At 40.1% G+C, this 23,098-nt stretch overlaps 1 long non-coding RNA gene across 1 annotated transcript; it reads right to left on the reverse strand.

Annotated features, from left to right (window-relative positions):
• Window positions 1–6,269: 6,269 nt before the first annotated feature.
• LOC138362065 (uncharacterized) lies at window positions 6,270–9,092 on the reverse strand. The gene is made up of 3 exons (XR_011227392.1): window positions 9,008–9,092; window positions 7,085–7,191; window positions 6,270–6,335 (listed from the first exon to the last, which is right to left on the reverse strand). It is a non-coding gene; the product is annotated as an uncharacterized lncRNA (long non-coding RNA).
• Between the last annotated feature and the right edge of the window lie 14,006 nt (window positions 9,093–23,098).

The raw sequence follows: 23,098 nt of genomic DNA on the forward strand, positions 1-23,098 counted from the left end.
GCGTGGAAACTTTTTCTTAGTCAATGCATCCACTGTTGCTTGCAGAGTTGGGTCCTCTAGGGTTGCAGTACGGATTTCATCAAGAGTAAGAGCCTTAGGGACTGCATCACAGGTTACAGAGTGTACATATTCCTCGGCAACTTGCTGATGCTTGGTGATGGTGAAACTGTTTGCAGGATGTCGACTGATGTAATCAGCGGGATTGCCTGCACCCGGCTTGTATTTCACCGTAAAGTTGTATGGTTGCAGACGAAGAGCCCATCTCTCAATGCGAGCTGGTGGTTTGGACTTTGGATTATTGAAGATGGTCTCCAACGGTTTGTGGTCAGTGACCATCGTGGTGAAGGGCGCACCAAGCAGATACACATTGAAGTGTTCACAGCCCCATACAAGAGCAAGAGCTTCCTTCTCTGTCTGACTGTATCGTTGCTCAACATCTGTGAGAGAACGGCTGGCGTAGGCAATTACTACTCGGGAATCTGGTTGACCAGGTTTGTGTTGGGCTAAAACAGCACCTAATCCAACAGGACTAGCATCCACCGTTAATTCAGTGTCCATTGATGGATCAAAATACGCAGCAGTCGCATTCTCTACTAGTGCATCTTTCACAGCATCAAATGCATTTTGCTCGATATCGCTCCAGTACCATGATGCGTTTTTCTTCAGGAGCTCACGTAGAGGCTTCGTAATGGTAGCAAAATCTGGAATGAAGCGAGAACAGTAGTTTGCCATTCCCAGAAAACTATGTACTTCAGTGGACGTTGAAGGAGGTGCAGTATTCTTGATATCTGCAACTTTCTTAGGATCTGGAGACAGACCTTTGTCACTAAGTACATGTCCAAAGAATTCAATTTTATGTTGATTGAACTCACACTTTGCTCGGCTTAACGTCAGATTCTTTTCTCGTAAGCGTTGCAATGTTGCACGAAGAGCTTTGTCGTGTTCAGCTTGGGTACGGCCATAAACAATGATGTCATCAGACATGTTGTCAGCATTAGGTATGTCTTGCAATACCTGGCTGATGATGTGCTGGAATACCTCGGCAGCACTGTTGATACCAAAACTCAGGCGCTTGTACCTATACAGACCTCGATGTGTCGTAAACGTTGTGATGAATCGACTCTCCTCATCAAGTTCAAGCTGATGATAGCCCTTGTTTAAATCTAACTTGCTGAATACAGTTGCACCATTCAAGCGGTAAATCATATCATCTACAGTGGGTGTAGGATGGCGTTCACGAATTATTGCCTTGTTGGGAACACGCATGTCCACACAAATGCGTATCTCATCTGGATTCTTCGGCTTTGGTGGAGTGACAATTGGGCTTACCCATGGTGTTGGGCCTGTTACTGGTTCAATGATATCTAGTTCTATCAGCCTATCCAGTTCGGCATCGACTTTCTTGCGAGTATGGAATGGTTGTCGGCGATGTGGTTGGGCAACTGGAATTACATCTGGGTTGATATACAGATGTACTTTGCTATCAGTATAACAACCTATGGATTTAAATCGATCAGAGAATTCAGCAACAATACCATCAACATTGTTTGCAGATTCCACTGCTACAGCATTAGAAAGCTGAAGTAGCCCCAATTTGGTTGAAGTCTTGTAACTGAGTAAAGACTCCTTTGCATTCCTAACAACATGGAATGTAGTAATGAGCATTGCATTCTTTGACTTAATCTCTGCAGTTAAAGTTCCAATCACTGGCAAGGCTAACTTCGAAGCATAGGCAGTGGCTTTACCATTGTATTTTTCTAGCTTTGGGAACTGTTTTCTAAATTTTTCATAGTGGCACTCAGCAATGGTATCAATGTTTGATCCAGTGTCAATGAGAACCTTGAGACAAATACCAGCAATGTATACACATGTCTCTGGGTTGTTTGGAAGATCATTCCATTCTGTGATTGCTTGTACTCCATAAGTATAATCACATTCACTGTCATCTGAGACTGGTTGTAATGAAATGTTGTCTTGTACATTGTTAACATTCTTGATTTGAGGTGCAATATTGTGTTTACCACCTCGACCCCTATGACCTGATCCTCGTACAGTGCTTTTATTCATTGACTGTGGTTTCTTTAGTGCAGAACGACACATAGCACCAAAATGACCTAGTTTTCCACACTCATAGCACTTCTTACCTTGAGCAGGACAAACATTATCTTGGTGTGGGTAGTCTCCTCCACAATTGTAACATTTATTGTTGACACCCTCTGATGTGGGTCGTTGTGACTGCTTGAGCCTTGTTCCTTGACCCCAGTTGTGACGTGGTTCTCGGCTAAATTTACTGTTAGGTTTGCCATGATATCTTCTTTGATTACGATGTCCTCCCTGAACCTTACATACCTCATCACTGTTAGTAACAGTGGCAGAACCGTTATTGGCACTGCACTCCATGACACGAGCATCACGTGCAGCATCTTCCATTCGACGAGCCATATCCAGTATCTTGGTAAGAGAACTTTCATCATCAACAAGTTCTAGAGCTCTTCGACGGAGACGTGTAGATGTGCATGTTTCAATTATTTGCTGTTTGATTTCTTTGTCAACATCAGCAAACTCACAATGGGCTGCTAAACCCTGCAGACGTGTGTGGTATTGATCCACAGTTTCATTAGAGAGTTGTTTTGCTCTCCTGAAATGCATAATTTCCATAGCAGTATTTTGCCTTGGTTTGAAATGCTCTGTTAGTTTGGCTTTGGCAGTGTCATAATCTTTGGCACCACCAGTGTCTTTCAGTGTGTCAAAGATGTCACAAACTCTATCACCTGCATAATGAAGTAGAAAGGCACGTTTTCTTTCAGCACTTTTGATGTCAGAAACTATCAACAAATTTTCAAACTTTTTAAGCCATTTGACCCACCTCTGTGACAGGTTTGTCTGGTCACAGTCAGGATCAAATGCAGGAAACTGAGGTATATTTGCCATTTTTACTGAATAAATGTAACTTATCACTTAAATGTTCCTCAGAATATTAAACACTTACTGCACTGTATATGTTAGTCAAGAATTCACTGTAATTACTTTAATTTTGCAAAGCACACAAGCATTTTAATGCAAAAGTTCACAACAGTGCACACTATAGCAGCAACTGACTTCTTACCTAGCCCTTGTGTACATGTGTTGTTCCTACTCACAGCAGCAGCACAGCAGTTGGCACAGCAGTTGGTACAGCAGCAGTTGGTACAGCAGCAGTTGGTACAGCAGTTGGTACAGCAGTCAGTTCAGTGTGATGAATTTTGTAGCACGAAGCGTCATTTCGTAACCAAAACATCAGGTTTTGTACACATCAATGCGTCGTTTCGTACACAACGTCGGCAGATTCCTCAGTACAGTTTCTTCAGCACAGCTTGGGTAGCACACAGCTTGGGTAGCACACAGCTTGGGTAGCACACAGCATCGGTTAGCACACAGCATCGTTTAGCACACAGCATTGGAGCATCGGTTAGCATACAGCATCGGGTATGGCGCTCACAGCTTCTCTTCCTCCTCCAGGCAGCATGCTTCTCCCTTGTGTTTGAAACTGAACAAATACCTGCGTTCACAGTTCATCCTCGTCGCCAATGTGGTGTTTGTGTGTTACTGAGGAAGTCTTGGTTGTAGGGTTGATGTAAAGTCATGACTTGGTTACTGACTTTAATACTTAATATGATTACATGAGTAGTAGCTACCAAGCTTGGCTGGCATCCTGTATGCTCTCTTGTTTACCTCCAACCTCTCTCTGGCGTCCCAGCCGCCGCACATAGAAAACGGATGGTACCATTTTCTGTGAACATGACAGACACTCTAGAGCCAGAGTCGCTTGTTGCTTGTCATGTTCGCGTTGCATCTCCAACTCGCGTTGTTTGGTTTCAAGCTGTAAGCGTTCCCGCTCCTGGAGTGTTTCAAGCTGTACTCGTTCCCGCTCACAGAGCATTGCAAACTCACGTTCCTTGAGGGCGATTTCTTCCCTTCTTAAGGCAGCCTCACGGTCTTGTTCTTCCCTTCTTAAGGCAGCCTCACGTTCATGTTCTTCCCTTCGTATGGCAGCTGCTTCTCTTTGCTGCTCACGTTCAATCTTGGCCAGCTCTAGTTTAAGTTTCATCGTTGCCAATTCAGTTTTATCTGCAATATAGTAAGTTTCATGAGTTTCAGAGTCTATCTTACCTTGCTCTAAATAGTAATCCAGCAACAGGTTGTGTAGGTCATTTTTGTTGGCTTGGTAGGGAACTTCTAGTTGATACTCATGTGCAAGAGTTTGTAATTCAGTCCTCTTGGCACGACTTAAAGTCCCTATTTCACCTGCTGGATTTGCACGGAAAGCTTGGAGACGAAACATGGTGAAATTAGCAAATAAAGGTACACGAATATTCAATAGTGAATGTCAGAAACAGGACAACGTGGCAACTGATACCTATCCTGTGAGATCTTTAACAATTAAAGTTAAGTAAAAAGATGTTAAATGATTAAATTAAATCAAGGGCGCAGGAAATCTTGTACCCGGTACTCATGTAAGAGGATAAGGGCAAGAAAATCCTACTAACAAATGAAACAGAGTTTCGAAAACAAATGAAACAGTAAATTGTCTCAAAAGTAAAATTGGTAGTCCAAGGATGTAGGCATACCTTGCCAAGTCTCTATAGGACATAAAGCAAGTTTTTCCTACTGAATTTAATATGATACTTACAGAATTAGCGAACTTTTGTGCTCTGAAAAGTAAGCTAATTCCCTACCGTTGTATGTATCATCATCTCTGACTGACGTGTAGGGGTGCGAGGTGTCAACTGGTGACGAGAACTGCTGCTGAGGTCCCAATTCAGCAACTAAAGTTCGAGCTAGAGGAACTATGGCCCTCTTTGTCCTCCTACAGTCAGATTGCAGAAGATTGGGTACTCCTGACCCGGGGCAGACCACAGTACCAGGGTACCAATATGATGATCTGTCAGAAATGAGAAATATTCAAGGGACAAAGATGGTAAACACGAGTAATAACAAGGAGGGAGAGATGACCAATTAAGAGTATGACTGCGGCCTACAGTCACCACGTAATCCAAAGTTGTCTCACCTTCACTATATGTTACTATCGTAATGCACAATACACCGCACCTTATAAAAAATGAAATTGAATATGAAAAATAGTAAAGCTACGTTAACAAAGTTAAATACGCTTACCATAAATTACCACTTGGCACCAGTACCTGAGTGAAGCTCCTAGGACAGGCCCCCATATAACTTGTGACGGTAACGCGTTGGTGTTCGGCTGTTTAAGGCTAGGGGTATGGCCTCGTCACATAGTTATCAAAAAAAAAAATAGAAAAACTGGAACTTCGTCTGTGGTAAGGTAAGGAGAAGACACACAAAACACAAGTAAACTTTAACAATGAAATTTTAATTACGTTAAATAAATCAAAACATGAAAAAATGGACAAACAAATTTGTATAATAAAATCAATCAATCAAAATAATAAGAATAATTAAATGACACAATGAAAAGTTATGTTAAGATAAAATAACAAGAAGTGCAACACAAAATTAAAGGGAGGTGCTGGAATATTGGCTTTAAGCTACCACCTCTCTCAGTACACGCTAACGTCTAGCCGGGAGGAGTGATAACTGCGAAAGCACAGAATATTCTGAGGTCTGAGGTCGTGGCGACCCCAGACATCAAGTAGTATGGGGGGGTGGAGTGCAGTTGCAGCCCGGCCGGCGACCAATCAGCGGAGCCGGTAGCGATCAACAGGTAGTTTGGCGGTTTGAGTCTGAACAGGTGTCTCTGGCTGCAACGTTTTGCGCTCTGGCAAACCTTGGAGATGTTGTTGTCGTTGTTGGACATTTCTTCCCTAGTAGTTTTATATAGTTTGTTACGACGTAATTGTAGAGGGAAGAGCAGGCTCAATCTCTTGAAGGAGATTATCGTCACAATATATAAATAATATATATATAAAGGTAAAACTAGCTAGTTATACGTAGATATATGATAACTAACCAACCCTACCAAACCTAACCTATATATATATATATATTATAATATATATATATATATATATATATATATATATATATATATACATATATATATATATATATATATATATATATTATATATATATATATATATATATATATATATATATATATATATATATATATATATATATATATATATATATATATATATATATATATATATTATAATATATATACACACACATATATATATAGGTTATATATAGGAATCTATATGTGTCTATATATAGACACATATAGATTCTTCTATATAGACATTAGCCATTTTCAGTATTCGTCATATCCAAGTCTGCTGTGTGATGCACATGTCTTCTTGCTTCACCACCCTGAAATGAAATATTGTTTGTTACTAATTGTTTTCAATAATACATTATTTTATTATATAATATTTAATTTATTAATTAAAAACCGTTTCCATATTATAGAAAAAAAAACTAAAACAAGAATCTATATAAAACTATAGAATAGAATAGAATAGAATAATAGAATAGAATCTATATAAAATCTATATATCATATATATATTTATAAAATAAATATATATATATAAATATATATATATATATATATATATATATATATATATATATATATATATATATATATATATATATATATATATATATATATATATATATATTTATATATATGTGTGTATATCACGAAAATAAACACGTGATTAAGAATGTGACAATGTCAGACCACGGAGGAAGAATGAAACAGGAATTTCCTTAAGTACTTTTGTATATTAAATACATCTTCAGAAGGACCTTCTGAAGATGTATTTAATATACAAAAGTACTTAAGGAAATTCCTGTTTCATTCTTCCTCCATGGTCTGACATTGTCATATTTATATATATATATTATTATATCCTGCATTATTCCAGCCCATTATTAGAGATAGTAGCCACCTCTTATTTTGGTTTTCTTTCATTATTAGTGCTCAGAAAATTAAATATATCTACATATTTAGTCAAAATCAGTTACATTATTTTATCTTATTCATAGCATAAATGTTCTCAAAGATTACTAAAAAGAAATTGAATTAGACTACAGCAAATTGGCAAACTTTACCTTGTATCTGTTTCCACCGAGTTTGTTTGGGGCGTTCTTCAACATATCAGCAATACTTGTCTCAACATCTCTTTCAGTTGCATTAGTGTGGGTGTTGATACAGGCTTCTGGAAATTTATAAGAATTAATTAATATATATAATTATAATTCACTTTGCCATTCCCCATTCCACAGTCCTCTCGTCCTTCCCACTTCCCCGTCCCCACATCATCCCCACTATTCCCACTTCCCTGTCCCATCGTCCTCCTTACCATTTTCCCCTCCCCTGTCCTTCTTCCTCCCCCACCATCTCCCATTCACCTGTCCCTTTGTCCTCCCCAGCATTCCCCTGTCCCCACCATCCCCAACTCCCCAGTCCCCTCATCCTCCCCACCATTACCCTCTCCTCTGTCCCCTCGTCTTCCCCACCATCCCCCCCTCTCGTCCTCCCCACCATTTCAAACTACCTCATCCGATGCATTCTATAATGGTCTGATGCTTCCATCAGAAAATTGGGAACATCAAATGATCTGATATTCCCATCACTGAAAAATAAGAACAGCTAAAAAAATGAAATGAAACTAATAAAAAAATAAACTATACTCATGAAATGAACAGTATGGTAAACAACACAGCTCAATTTCAATGCAATGTTACACAAAATTATTAAATCGAAATGAAAATAAATTGAAATCTATGAAAATTCAAATTATCAATGCAATCGGAAATATTGAAATAATATCGCAACATAATAGAGTGTGGGTTGCTCTTACGTGCAACAGACGGTGCTGTTTTTCAAAAAAGGCATGGTTTTACCTGTCACAAGTGTGGCATCTATACTTATACTCACGAAATGAACGGTATGGTAAACAACATAGCTCAATTGCAATGCAATGTCACAATAACATTTAATAACAATAATAACAATAACATTTAAATATACTTTAAGATATAATCTAGAAGAAAATAAGAACATTGAAACGGTTCATGAACTCGATTTCAATAAAGGACACTATGGGGAACTTTGAAAAACAGTTAATGAGTATAATTAGACAGACTTGTTGCTAGGCAGAGGAGTAAATAATGAGATATATGGCAAATTTTGCAAAATATACGGCACACAAACATTCATACCCAAACAAAGCAAAATGCTAGGTAAGAACAAAGCAGTTGGCCCGTAGGGGAAAGGAGATACCCACAAGACTGGAATACAAGTCATTAACAAGCACACAAGTACTACACCACACAACAACCGCACTACTACCAGAACTGGACGAATCACTACCAAAACAACACATTGCACATCACTACCAAAACAACACAACACAACACAAGCATTGGCAAAGAATTATAGACCAGTTGCACTAACATCCCACATAATAAAATTATTTGAGAGTGATCAGGAGTCAGGTTACTAGTTTTATAGAGACCAATGACCTCCACAATCCATGCCAACAAGGATTTAGAGCAGGAAGATATTGAAATACCTCTTACAGCTATCTCTCATGTCCTCAGACTTGTACAGTACAGCTACTTGACCATTACGACAAAATCACTGAGATATGAGATAATGATGACACTAACCTCATCTACTCAGACTCCAACCCACTCATATTAAATAATGATGTAAACAATAAATTAAAAAAAAATCCACTTATTAATGTCAACCAACAAACTCCCACTAAACATAGAAAGGACCTACAACATCTTACTTGGGAGCAAATCAACAAATGCAATTCATCTACAGTTACACAATGTTAACATCAGAAATAAAAAAGATGGTAAGTTCCTTGGTCTATACTTAGATCTGCCCGAAACGCTATGAGTGCTAGTTGCTTTACAAGAATGTATAACTTCAAGTCATTGTACTCTCCCCCAATGTACCTTCTTGTATATAAAGAAAAAATAAATAAATAAACAAACACATAATAAATCAATACTTACTAAATTTTGTCTATTATGTAGCAAAGAAGCAGGTCTACGGAAGGCTTTTCTGTTGAGTTCGAAGCCCAGATTACTCGTGGTCTCTGAAATAAGTTAAGATTATAAGTATAAAATTTATAAAACCAAATAATAAATCCGGTATTGCTCAATTTCAGATGCAGACGTACTGAATGATATATCAGACTGTCAGCATGGTATTCGATCTGGAAGGTACAGTGTAACGAATTTACTCAGTTTCTATGATCGAGCCACAGAGATCTATAAAGAATTCTGATCAAGAAAGAGATCTAGGGGTGGTTTTAGATAGAAAACTATAACCTGAGGATCATATTAAGAACATTCTGCGAGGGGCCTATGCTACACTTTTTAACTTTAGAATTGCTTTTAAATACATAGGTCAAAAAGTTTTAAAAGTTTTAAAAGTTTTTTAAACCTCTCGTGTATCATGAGTGTGTTAAAGCTTCAGATGGTGCATTCAGATGATGAATATTACCTAGTTCCTTCATCTGGGAAGAATGAACACATATTGGTGCATTCGGATGATAAAAACTAACTACTGTAGTTCAATTGATCAACAGACTGTATATCATATGCAGACTGTATGTGGATCTGCGGGCCACTCCAAACAACAGCCTGGTGGACCAAGCTCCACCAGGCCTAAAGCACAAAGTGATATAGATGTGATAGAGAAACTAGGTCAAATGGAGGAGTAGGTCTGTATATTAAACAGCACCTGACGTGCACAGAGCTACTAAACTCAATGTGGTGGTAGAGTGGTGGGGGGGGGGAACATTGCAGAAAAAAACAAAAATACAATTTGGTCAACAAAACAGCATTGTTTAAAATAGAAGACATGGGTTGACATTTTGGGGGTAAGGTAGGTTACATTGAGTTAATTAGTTAGTACTTAGTTTTTATCTTAAACTGGTTGGGAGAGGTACAGTGTTGCTGTGCTGGTGAAAGAACACCTAAAGGTAAATTAAATAATGATTGCGAATCCACAAGAAGTTGACATAATAGCGCTAGAGATCTGCAATCAGGATGATAAACTTTCCTTAAAGAATTTGACAAACACTTGCTGATAGGACATGAAGTAAATGAAATGTATGTCAAGTTTTGTGAAATATATGAAAAAAGCACAACAAAATTTGTACCAAAGGAGAGATGCAGAACTAGGAAAAGGGGTTTGTTCAACAGAAATTGCGAGAGGGCCTGAGACCCAAACACACACAAATGGAATCAAGCAAGTGAAGAATTACACACACAGATCACAATAACGTGATTCATCAAATGAACAAATCCACAAGGGCCGTGATGAGGATTCAAACCTGTGTCCGGGAGCATCCCAGTCACTGCCTTAATCGACTGAGCTACGACAGGGTAAAAGGGTTGAAACCAAACTTCTACTGAACTTCCTGGATCCTTTTACCCTGTTGTAGCTCAGTCGATTTAGGCAGTGTCTGGGATGCTCCCGGATGCAGGTTCAAATCCTCGTCACGGCCCTTGTGGATTTGTTCATTTGATGCATCACGTTATTGTGATCTCTGTGTGTGATGATGTAAGGGCGAAGAGAAAGAACGACCTGTTGACATAGCTCGGGTGCAGGGGGAGGGTTGTGTACAAGCCTGGTTTGTGCCTCGGAGAGGCTATGGGATCCAGTAAGATCGTCCTTCCTTTCCTCCCTAGAATCTGGATGAAGCAGGTGCTCAATTGTCAAAAGTGAAAAATTTGGTTTATTTAACATACACGCCATAGACCCGATTGGGAAAAAAAAGTTCGTAAAACCCAGGGGCCATAGACCGGCTATGAAAGAAAATTTGAGAAAACCCTGGGGCCATAGAACGGCTATTTAATCCCCTTGAACGGGTAATCATCTGTATCAAACCTTATTACAGGTAAAACCAGTAGGCAGTCTACTGTATTTTATCAAACCCTTATTAGAATAATAGATCTCGTAATAATTTTGCAAAAATAGTGGCATTTACTATTTTTAAAAGATTATTAAAAAATTTACTGATATGGTGCATTCGGAAGACAAACCCAATTTTTCACTTTTGACAATTGAGCACCTGCTACATCCAGATTCTAGGGAGCAAAGGAAGGACGATCTTACTGGATCCCATAGCCTCTCCGAGGCACAAACCAGGCTTTACATAACCCCCCCCCCCTGCACCCGAGCTCAATTGTCAAAAGTGAAAAATTGGGTTTGTCTTCCGAATGCACCATATCAGTAAATTTTTTAATAATCTTTTAAAAATAGTAAATGCCACTATTTTTGCAAAATTATTACGAGATCTATTATTCTATAGAATAATGCATATAAATGCATATATATGCATATAAATACAAAACAAGTAAATGTAAATAATTTTACCTTGCACCTAGATCCACCAAGCCTGTATGGCGCGCGTTTCAGTACTTCGGAAATCTAGAACTATCTTGAATCTCTAACCTGCAATGAAACAATACATATTATTGCACTTACCAAAACATGGATGAATGTAGAAAATACAGAACTATTAGCTGAATATCAAATAAATGGATTTAATCTATTTCACACAGATAGATATATTAGATATTATATTATATTCCTTTCCTCCCTAGAATCTGGATGTAGCAGGTGCTCAATTGTCAAAAGTGAAAAATTGGGTTTATTTAACATACACGCCATAGACCGGCTTGGGAAAAAAAAGTTCGTAAAACCCAGGGGCCATAGACCGGCTATGAAAGAAAATTTGAGAAAACCCTGGGGCCATAGAACGGCTATTTAATCCCCTTGAACGGATAATCATCTGTATCAAACCTTATTACAGGTAAAACCAGTAGGCAGTCTACTGTATTTTATCAAACCCTTATTAGAATAATAGATCTCGTAATAATTTTGCAAAAATAGTGGCATTTACTATTTTTAAAAGATTATTAAAAAATTTACTGATATGGTGCATTCGGAAGACAAATCCAATTTTTCACTTTTGACAATTGAGCACCTGCTACATCCAGATTCTAGGGAGGAAAGGAAGGACGATCTTACTGGATCCCATAGCCTCTCCGAGGCACAAACCAGGCTTTTACACAACCCCCCCCCCCTCGCACCCGAGCTCAATTGTCAAAAGTGAAAAATTTGGTTTGTCTTCCGAATGCACCATATCAGTAAATTTTTTAATAATCTTTTAAAAATAGTAAATGCCACTATTTTTGCAAAATTATTACGAGATCTATTATTCTATAGAATAATGCATATAAATGCATATATGCATATAAATACAAAACAAGTGAATGTAAATAATTTTACCTTGCACCTAGATCCACCAAGCCTGTATGGCGCGCGTTTCAGTACTTCGGAAATCTAGAACTATCTTGAATCTCTAACCTGCAATGAAACAATACATATTATTGCACTTACCAAAACATGGATGAATGTAGAAAATACAGAACTATTAGCTGAATATCAAATAAATGGATTTAATCTATTTCACACAGATAGATATATTAGATATTATATTATATTCCTTTCCTCCCTAGAATCTGGATGTAGCAGGTGCTCAATTGTCAAAAGTGAAAAATTTGGTTTATTTAACATACACGCCATAGACCGGCTTGGGAAAAAAAAGTTCGTAAAACCCGGGGCCATAGACCGGCTTGGGAAAAAAAAGCTAGGTTAGGCTTGGTAAAAGCTAGGTAAAAAAGAAAGGAGCTAGGTTAGACTATGTATGTTTAAATCTCTGATTTAAACAGAGCCAGTGTTCAGTCAAATAACTGAATTTATCAAATCTTATCCTTGTATAATATACAAGCTGATGTAAGATCCCTGTCTACAGGTGGACTGGAACTTCTATCAACTAATCCATACATCAAACCTGTCCCTTACAGCCCACAATCTATCATTAGGAAAACCATGTGAGAAATCTTTAAGGAATTCTGATAAAGAAAGAGATCTAGGGGTGGTTCTAAATAGAAAACTATCACCTGAGGACCACATAAAGAACATTGTGTGAGGAGCCTATGCCATGCATTCCAACTTCAGAATTGCTTTTAAATACATGGATGGCGAAATACTAAAGAAATTGTTCACCACTTTTGCTAGTCCAAAGCTAGAATATGCAGCAGTTGTGGGGTGCCCATATTGTGTGCCATCACATTTAAACCAACCAAGCCCACAAATACCTCAACATGGACCAGCATTACACAGTCTAACATACTCTGTCAGATGTAACAACTAAATTTGTGAATTCAAGACCTAATCTATTGCATAATACAGTGTTAGTACGAGAAAAACATTACTTACATTCGAAGCCGTGTTTTAAAATGGCGGGGATCTTGTTGTACTGACGCTCCACACTGTGTGTTCGTTTGCGTATGATGAACGTGTGACAATTTACTACAACAATTATTTAATTATTCTTATTCTTTATTTTACTATTTTTAGGGTACATGAAATTTCCAACTTATTTGCACACAATAATATAATTGCATTGTCATAACCTTTATATATTACGGAAAATACGATGACATGAACGAAGTCAAAGTGAAGTTGAAGTCAAAGTCATTCGCCGAACGTATTAGTCATTTTTTTTCTCCCAAACGATAGGGGATAACAAATCCACAGAGCATATAAGTGTACAGTAAAGTCAATTTTATTCAGGAAAGTACATACATAGTTGATTTACAAACATAATGTTGGATTTATAGATAGAGCTAGTGCATACAATACCTAAAGCCAATATAGTAGGCATATAGCATTTCAGGCAACCGGGCAGTATATGTGGACCCCTTACTCAAATCTCTGAATATGTTAGATATTAAGTCCCTGCACATACTCTCATGTGTATTTTATATATATAAAACGCTGCACTGTAATGTCAATCCTGACCTTAAAAGCTTCCTAGAAGGTTGTAACAGATCCCATGACCACCACACCAGAAACAAATACCTATTTGATATTCCAAGAGTACGACTTAGTCAAACTAGAAATGCTTTACAAATCAAGGGACCTCGAATGTGGAATGACCTTCCCAATTATGTTAAAAACTGTACCTCTCCCAACCAGTTTAAGATAAATAAAGATAAATTTATAAGTTAAGAAAAATTCCACAAATCAACAACCCTGTTACTGACCCAGTATTTACCCAAGTCTTTCCTAAATCTAAACTTATCCAATTTATACCCATTGTTTCGTGTTCTATCGTGTGTTAACAATTTTAATAACCTATTAATATCCCCTTTGTTATATCCATTCAGGAAAATGTGGTTGACCCATTGATAATGTGACGACTTATACAGAATTTTGTAACTATATCATCAAGATTGTAACCAGCTTAGCTAAATGTAGTGTGGGGTTCAGTCCCTAAGCCCATATATTTGCCTCTCTAACCATTTAGGTTACAGGGCAAAAACATAAAAACAAAGGTAACTGCAGAAGGCCTATTGGCCCATACCAGGCATGCAGCTCCTATCTATAACAGATAAACACTAAGTACTACCTAATTAACTCAATGTAACCTACCTAACCACCAAAATGTCAATCCATATCTTTTATTTTAAACAATGCTGTTTTGTTGACCAAATTGTATTTTTACTCTTTTTGTCATGTTTCTCCCCCCCCCTGTTTTTTCCCTTTTTTCTTATTTTTTCTCAACATAATTCATACTTTAATTAGGCAGATCAGGACATCACCTGATCAAACACATCAAACATCGTTTGACCACCATCAAACACACACATTTCGTGTGTGTTTGACGCTCACTGATATGTACCAGCGTTGTTTTATATATGGTGCTATTCTATCTTACGCTTTGTTGCTCTTTTTTACCTACGGCCTCATAGAACATTCTATTGCGAAAACATTGGCACAAAAATGAATGACGTACATACAATAATAATGTCAGGACAGTGAAATAATTATAAACTTTCAAAGCACTGTATCGCCCATGTGTCGTCTTGTCACCAATACTGGGTAACAGTTCCGCCACTTCCCACACTCTTGCGGGTGGGCAGCGACCATTATTCTACGTTTATATTCATATCACCGTGTTGGGAATTTCATTGCGAGTACATTGATACCAAAATTAACGCTGTAGGACAAGTGTGGAAGTGATAACAATCCCAAGAGTAAAAACATTTTGCTGCTCTTGGGCACTCACGGCGAGTCATCTACGTAGGTATTTATTGGGTGCTGGTATTCATATAACTTTTGGTGACCGTTTTTGCTGATGTTCTTCTAGAGAATGTTATTGCGAACACGTTGGTACCAAAATGAAATACATAGCTCGAGAACTAAGGTCAGGAGAGTAAAAAGAGTATACACATTTTTGTTTTGACACTTAATTAAGGTTATTGTGAGTACTCATCGCCTGCCTAGAAACTGGAACTAGTAATTCCATCTATCATCATACTATCATACAAGAGGAGCCACACATCTATGGATCATCCAATAAAATCGGCAGACTTCTAGATGTTACTACTGCTCGGCTTAGACTCGGTTACAAGTATCTCTGGGAATTCTCATTATCTGCTGATGTAGACCTGACCAAATGTAAACTGTGTCAACAAAATTATTCGCACACCCTCCGTCACTATGTGATGGAGTGCGAAAAGATACATGAATTTAGAGACAATTCTATAACCAATGTTCCAGCGATGTGTCAATATTTCATTCAAAATGATCTGCTACCAGAAATTTTAGCCAAATATCCCCAGTTTGCTAACTGTAGATAACAACTAAGTGATTGTAACCTATCCACCGCTGCCCACTGGATGGGGGGGGGGGGGGGGGTGCAGGACAAACATATAAATTTTGATACTAGCTCTCCACATATGTCAGTTGCTTAATTTAGAACCTGTACTTGAGGTCGATCTCGAACCCATTGTTGATGTGATGACATATTGAATTTTGTAACTAGCTCATCAAGATTGTAACTTGCTTAGCTAAATGAATTGTGGGGTTCAGTCCCTGAGCCCATTATGTGCCTCTGTAACCCTTTCCACAACCGCCCACAAGATGGGTATGGGGTGCATAATGGGGTGGGGTGTCTTGGCCAAACGTGCCACATCAAAACCACAAGTTGACATTGAATGTGAATTAACAATGAGACAAGTAAGATTTATACTAATACATTTATACTAACTCTGTTGAGCGTTGACCATTTATACATCAAATCTGTTGATGTGAGCACTTTAGTTTAGTCTGCCGTTTAAAGAAAAAAAGAGCATATCAATGGTATATCACAGAAAACGAATTTATCATAAACTCATGTATTTGTCTTATCATATTGAACTGCATTCATATTTTTAATATATAACAATATGAATATACAAATTTCTGTAAATCCCCTACCATGTTGGAATCTGTGGAAATGAATGAGCAAATGTGCTGGCTGAAGGAAACCACATTGGTTTCATTTTGGATACAAATGTCCATGGAGATTCAAAATGGAAACTAATTATATAGTTGAACCTGCAGAGAGGAGTTTAAGAATCTGTGTTGAGAGTGATGGACACAGCCTTCACAATTATACTTCAGAGAATGTAAACATCTAAGAGTCATTAGAAATATGTGTAGAATAATAAACCCTACATTGTTTGAGTTAGGGAAAACACCATTTGTGATATATAGATACTATAGCTGTTCCTAAAGATTCACCCATTTTGCACCAGCAAGATAACATATAAGATTTTAAGAGTTGATGAATGTTAATATTCTTGTTTGATAAACTGTGAACTTGAGACATAGTTAATAAGAACATTCCAATTATAACACAACAAAAAGTTTTCAGAATCTTTAACACCACTTTCCAGCAACTTATATAATTTATATAAATTATTTTAGGGAATAATACATAAATTATATATTTAAACATGATATAGTGTTTAGTGGAATGCATAAGGAGTCAAATTGTGTTAAAAAGAGCGATTTTTAGAAAATTTGGAAAACTACTTTTTTCTGTTCAAATTATAACTAAATGGATTTTAAAGGTTTCACTCAGCCAATATATATATCATTCACAATTTATTAATGAATTTTACAAAAAAACACCATAAATTTTATATTTAAACATGTAAAAACTATTTGTTTTACATTTGGAAGAAAATAATTGTAGAAAAACAATTTATAATTAAACCTTTGTGTTTGAATTTTTTGAGTAAAAGTTTCTCAAAGGCTCTCCTGCACCATTCTCAATGCAAATCATTCCCACACCTATGGGAAGAGATAGGCGAACGTTGTGTAGATGATTTGTGTTTGCTGGGCTGGTCACACTTAGCTGGCCTGGTCACACCAAGCCAGTCAGATCACACTTAGCTTGCTTGGTCACACCTAGCTAGCCTAGTCACACCGAGCTAGTCAGGTCACACTTAGCTTGCCTGGTCTCACCTTGCTAGCCTGGTCACACTTATATAGCCTGGTCACACTTAGCTAGCCTGGACACACTTAGCTAGTCTAGTCACACTTTGCTAGCCTGGTCACACTTAGCTATCCTAGTCACACTTAGCTAGCCTGGTCAAACTCAGCTAGCCTGGTCACACTTAATTTGTGTCTAGCTGTGACTAGACACTTAGCTAGACTGGTCTCACTTAGCTAGCCTGGTCACACTCAGCTAGCCTGGTCACACTTTGCTAGCCTGGTCACATTTAGCTATCCGGGTCACACTTAGCTAGCCTGGTCACACACTTAGCTAGCCTGGTCACACTCAGCAAGCTTGGTCTCACTTAATTAGTTTGTTCATACCTAGCTAGCCTGGTCACCCTTAGCTAGCCTAGTCACATTTAGCTAGTCTGATCACATTCAGCTAGCCTGGTCACACTTAGCTAGCCTGGTCACACTTAGCTAGCCTGGTCACAGTTAGCTAGTCTGGTCACACTTTGCAAGCTTGAACACACCTAGCTAGCCTGGTCACACTTTGCTAGCCTGGTCACACTTAGCTATCTGGGTCACACTTAGCTAGCCTGGTCACACACTTATATAGCCTGGTCACACTTAGCTAGCCTGGTCACACTTAGCTAGTCTGGTCACACTTTGCTAGCCTGGTAACACTTAGCTATCCTGATCACTCTTAGCTAACCTGGTCACACTCAGCTAGCATTGGTCACACCTTATTAGTTTGGTCATACATAGCTAGCCTGGTCACACTTAGCTACCCTAGTCACACTTAGCTAGCCTGGTCACACTTTGCTAGTCAGGTCACACTTAGCTAATCTGGTCACACTCAGCAAGCCTAGTCACATTTTGCTAGTCTGATCACATTTAGCTAGCCTAGTCACACTTAGCTAGCCTGGTCACAGTTAGCTAGTCTGGAAACACTTTGCTAGCCTGGTCACACTCAGCTAGCCTGGTCACACTTAATTAGTTTGGTCATACTTAGCTTGCCTGGTCTCACCTTGCTAGCCTGGTCACAACTAGCTAGTCAGGTCACACTTAGCTTGCCTGGTCTCACCTTGCTAGCCTGGTCACACTTATATAGCCTGGTCACACTTAGCTAGCCTGGACACACTTAGCTTGTCTGGTCACACTTTGCTCGCCTGGTCACACTTAGCTATCCTGGTCACACTTAGCTCGCCTGGTCACACTCAGCTAGCCTGGTCAAACTTAATTAGTTTGGTCATACTTAGCTATCCTGGTCACACTTAGCTTGCCTAGTCACACTTAGCTAGCCTGGTCACACTTTGCTAGCCTGGTCACACTTAGCTATCCGGGTCACACTTAGCTAGCCTGGTCACACTCAGCTAGCCTGGTCACACTTAATTAGTTTGGTCATACTTAGCTAGCCTAGTCACACTTATCTAGTCTGGTCATCTTTGCTAGCCTTGTCACACTTAGCTAGCCTTGTCACACTTAGCTAGTCTGGTCACACTTAACTAGTCTTGTCATACGTAGCTAGCCTGGTCACACTTAGCTAGTCTGGTCACACTTAGCTTGTTTGGTCACACTTAGCTTACCTAGTCAAACTTACCTAGTCTGGTCACACTTTGCTAGCCTGGTCACACTTATCTAGTCTTTTCACACTTAGCTAGTCTGGTCACACTTAACAAGTCTGGTCATACTTAGCTAGTCTGGTCACACTTACCTAGCCTGGTCACACTTAGCTAGTCTGGTCACACTTAGCTAGTCTGGTCACACTTAGGTAGTCTGGTCGCACTTTGCAAGCCTGGTCACACTTAGCTCTCCTGGTCACACTTAGCTAGCCTGGTCACACCCAGCTAGCCTGGACACTCTTAATTAGTTTGGTCATACTTAGCTATCCTGGTCACACTTAATTAGTTTGGTCATACTTAGCTATCCTGGTCACACTTAGCTCGCCTGGTCACACTTAGCTATCCTGGTCACACTTAGCTAGCCTGGTCACACTCAGCTAACCTGGTCACACTTAATTAGTTTGTTCATACTTAGCGAGGCTAGTCACACTTAGCTAGCCTGGTCACACTTAGGTAGTCTGGTCACACTTTGCAAGCCTGGTCACACTTAGCTATCCTGGTCACACTTAGCTAGCCTGGTCACACCCAGCTAGCCTGGTCACTCCTAATTAGTTTGGTCATACTTAGCTATCCTGGTCACACCTAATTATTTTGGTCATACTTAGCTGGTCTTGTCACACTTAGCTAATCTGGTCACACTTAAATAGTCTTGTCATACTCAGCTAGCCTGGTCACACTTAGCTAGTCTGTTCACACTTAGCTAGTCTGGTCACACTTTGCTAGCCTGGTCACACTTAGCTAGTCTTTTCACACTTAGCTAGTCTGGTCACACTTAACAAGTCTGGTCACACTTAGCTAGTCTGGTCACACTTAACTAGAATGGTCACAATTAGCTAGCCTGGTCACACTTAGCTAGCCTGGTCACAGTTAACTAGTCTGGTTACACTTAGCTATTCTGGTCACACTTAGCTAGTCTGATCGCACTTAGCTAGCCTGGTCACACTAAGGTAGACTGGTCTTAGCTAGCCTGGTCACACCTAGGTAGTGAGTTCACAATTAGTTTGCCTGGTCTCACCTTTCTGGCCTGGTCACACTTAGCTTGACTGGTCACACCCAGGTAGTCAGGTCACACTTAGCTTGCGTGGCCATTCTTAACTAGCCTCGTCACACTTAGCAAGCCTGGTCTCACTTAATTAGTTTCGTCATACTTAGCTAGCATGGTCACACTTAGCTAGCCTAGTTACACTTAGCTAGCATGGTCACACTTAGCTAGCCTAGTCACACTTACCTAGCCTGGTCACACTTAGCTAGTCTGGTCAACCTTACCTAGTCTGATCACACTTAGCTATCCTGGTCACACTTAGCTAGCTTGGTCACACTCAGCTAGCCTGGTCACACTTTGGTAACCAGGTCACACCTAGCTTGCTTGGTCACACCTAGCTAGTCAGGTCACACTTAGCTTGCCTGGTCTCACCTTGCTAGCCTGGTCATACTTATATAGCCTGGTCACACTTAGCTAGCCTGGACACACTTAGCTAGTCTGGTCACACTTTCCGGGCCTGGTCACACTTAGCTATCCTGGTCACACTTAGCTAGCCTGGTCACACTCAGCTAGGCTGGTCACACTTAATTAGTTTGGTCATACATAGCTAGCCTGGTCACACTTAGCTAGCCTAGTCACACTTAGCTAGCTTGGTCACACTTTGCTAGTCAGGATACACTTAGCTAATCTGGTCACACTCAGCAAGCCTAGTCACATTTAGTTAGTCTGATCACATTTAGCTAGCCTGGTCACTCTTAGCTAGCCTGGTCACACTCAGCAAGCCTAGTCACATTTAGCTAGTGTGATCACATTTAGCTAGCCTGGTCACACTTAGCTAGCCTGGTCACAGTTAGCTAGTCTGGTCACACTTTGCAAGCGTGGACACACCTACCTAGCCTGGTCACACTTATCTAGTCTGATCACACTTAGATAGCCTGGTCAGTCTTAGGTAACCAGGTCACACCTAGCTAACCAGATCACACTTAGCTTGCCTGGTCACACCTAGCTAGTCAGGTCACACTTAGTTTGCCTGGTCTCACCTTGCTAGCCTGGTCACACTTAGCTACCCTTGAAACACTTATCTAGTCTGGTCACACTTTGCTAACCTGGTCACACTTACCTATCCTGGTCACACTTAGCTAGCCTGATCACACATTGCAAGCTTGGACACACCTAGCTAGCCTGGTCACATTAACTAGCCTGGTCACACTTAGGTAACCAGGTCACACAAAGCTAAACTGGTCATACTTAGCTGGCCTGGTCACACCTAGCTAGTCAGGTCACACTTAGCTTGCCTGGTCTCACCTTGCTAACCTGGTCATACTTAGCTAGTCTGCTCACACTTATATAGTCTGATCACACTTAGCTACACTGGAAACACTAATCTAGTCTTGTCACTCTTTGCTAGCCTGGTCACACTTAGCTAGCCTGGTCACACTTAGCTAGCCTGGTCACACCTAGCTTGTCAGGTCACACTTAGCTTGCCTGGTCTCACCTTGCTAGCCTGGTCACACTTATATAGTCTGATCACACTTAGCTACCCTGGAAACACTTATCTAGTCTGGTCACACTTTGCTAGCCTGGTCACACTTAGATAGCCTGGTCACACTCAGCAAGCCTGGTCTCAATTAGTTTGTTCATACCTAACTAGCCTGGTCACCCTTAGCTAGCCTAGTCACATTTAGCTAGTCTGATCACATTTAGCTAGCCTGGTCACACTTAGCTAGCCTGGTCACAGTTAGCGAGTCTGGTCACACTTTCCAAGCTTGGACACACCTAGCTAGCCTGGTCACACTTATCTAGTCTGGTCACACATAGCTAGCCTGGTCAGTCTTAGGTAACCAGGTCACACCTAGCTAACCAGATCACACTTAGCTTGCCTGGTCACACCTAGCTAGTCAGGTCACTCTTAGCTTGCCTGGTCTCACCTTGCTAGCCTGGTCACACTTATATAGCCTGATCACACTTAGCTACCCTTGAAACACTTATCTAGTCTGGTCACACTTTGCTTGCCTGGTCACACTTAGCTATCCTGGTCACACTTAGCTTGCCTGGTCACACTCAGCAAGCCTGGTCACACTTAATTATTTTGGTCATACTTAGCTAGCCTGGTCACACTTAACTAGCCTAGTCACACTTAGCTAGCCTGGTCACACTTAGCTTGTGTGGTTAACCTTATCTAGTCTGATCACACTTAGCTATCCTGGTCACACTTAGCTAGCCCGGTCACACTCAGCTAGCCTGGTCACACTTAGATAACCAGGTCACACCTAGCTAACCTGGTCACACTTAGCTGGCCTGGTCACACCTAGCCAGTCAGATCACACTTAGCTTGCTTGGTCACACCTAGCTAGCCTAGTCACACCTAGCTAGTCAGGTCACACTTAGCTTGCCTGGTCTCACCTTGCTAGCCTGGTCACACTTATATAGCCTGGTCACACTTAGCTAGCCTGGACACACTTAGCTAGTCTGGTCACACTTAGCTATCCTGGTCACACTTAGCTAGCCTGGTCAAACTCAGCTAGCCTGGTCACACTTAATTTGTGTCTAGCTGTGACTAGACACTTAGCTAGACTGGTCTCACTTAGCTTGCCTGGTCACACTCAGCTAGCCTGGACACACTTTGCTAGCCTGGTCACACTTAGCTATCCGGGTCACACTTAGCTAGCCTGGTCACACACTTAGCTAGCCTGGTCACACTCAGCAAGCTTGGTCTCACTGAATTAGTTTGTTCATACCTAGCTAGCCTGGTCACCCTTAGCTAGCCTAGTCACATTTAGCTAGTCTGATCACATTCAGCTAGCCTGGTCACACTTATCTAGCCTGGTCACAGTTAGCTAGTCTGGTCACACTTTGCAAGCTTGGACACACCTAGCTAGCCTGGTCACACTTATCTACTCTGGTCACAATTAGCTAGCCTGGTCAGTCTTAGGTAACCAGGTCACACCTACCTAACCAGATCACACTTAGCTTGCCTGGTCACACCTAGCTGGTCAGGTCACACTTAGCTTGCCTGGTCTCACCTTGCTAGCCTGGTCACACTTATATAGCCTGATCACACTTAGCTACCCTTGAAACACTTATCTAGTCTGGTCACACTTTGCTAGCCTGGTCACACTTAGCTATCCTGGTCACACTTAGCT

This window comes from Procambarus clarkii, chromosome 8, assembly GCF_040958095.1.
Source record: "Procambarus clarkii isolate CNS0578487 chromosome 8, FALCON_Pclarkii_2.0, whole genome shotgun sequence".
Taxonomy (NCBI): Eukaryota; Metazoa; Arthropoda; class Malacostraca; order Decapoda; family Cambaridae; genus Procambarus; species Procambarus clarkii.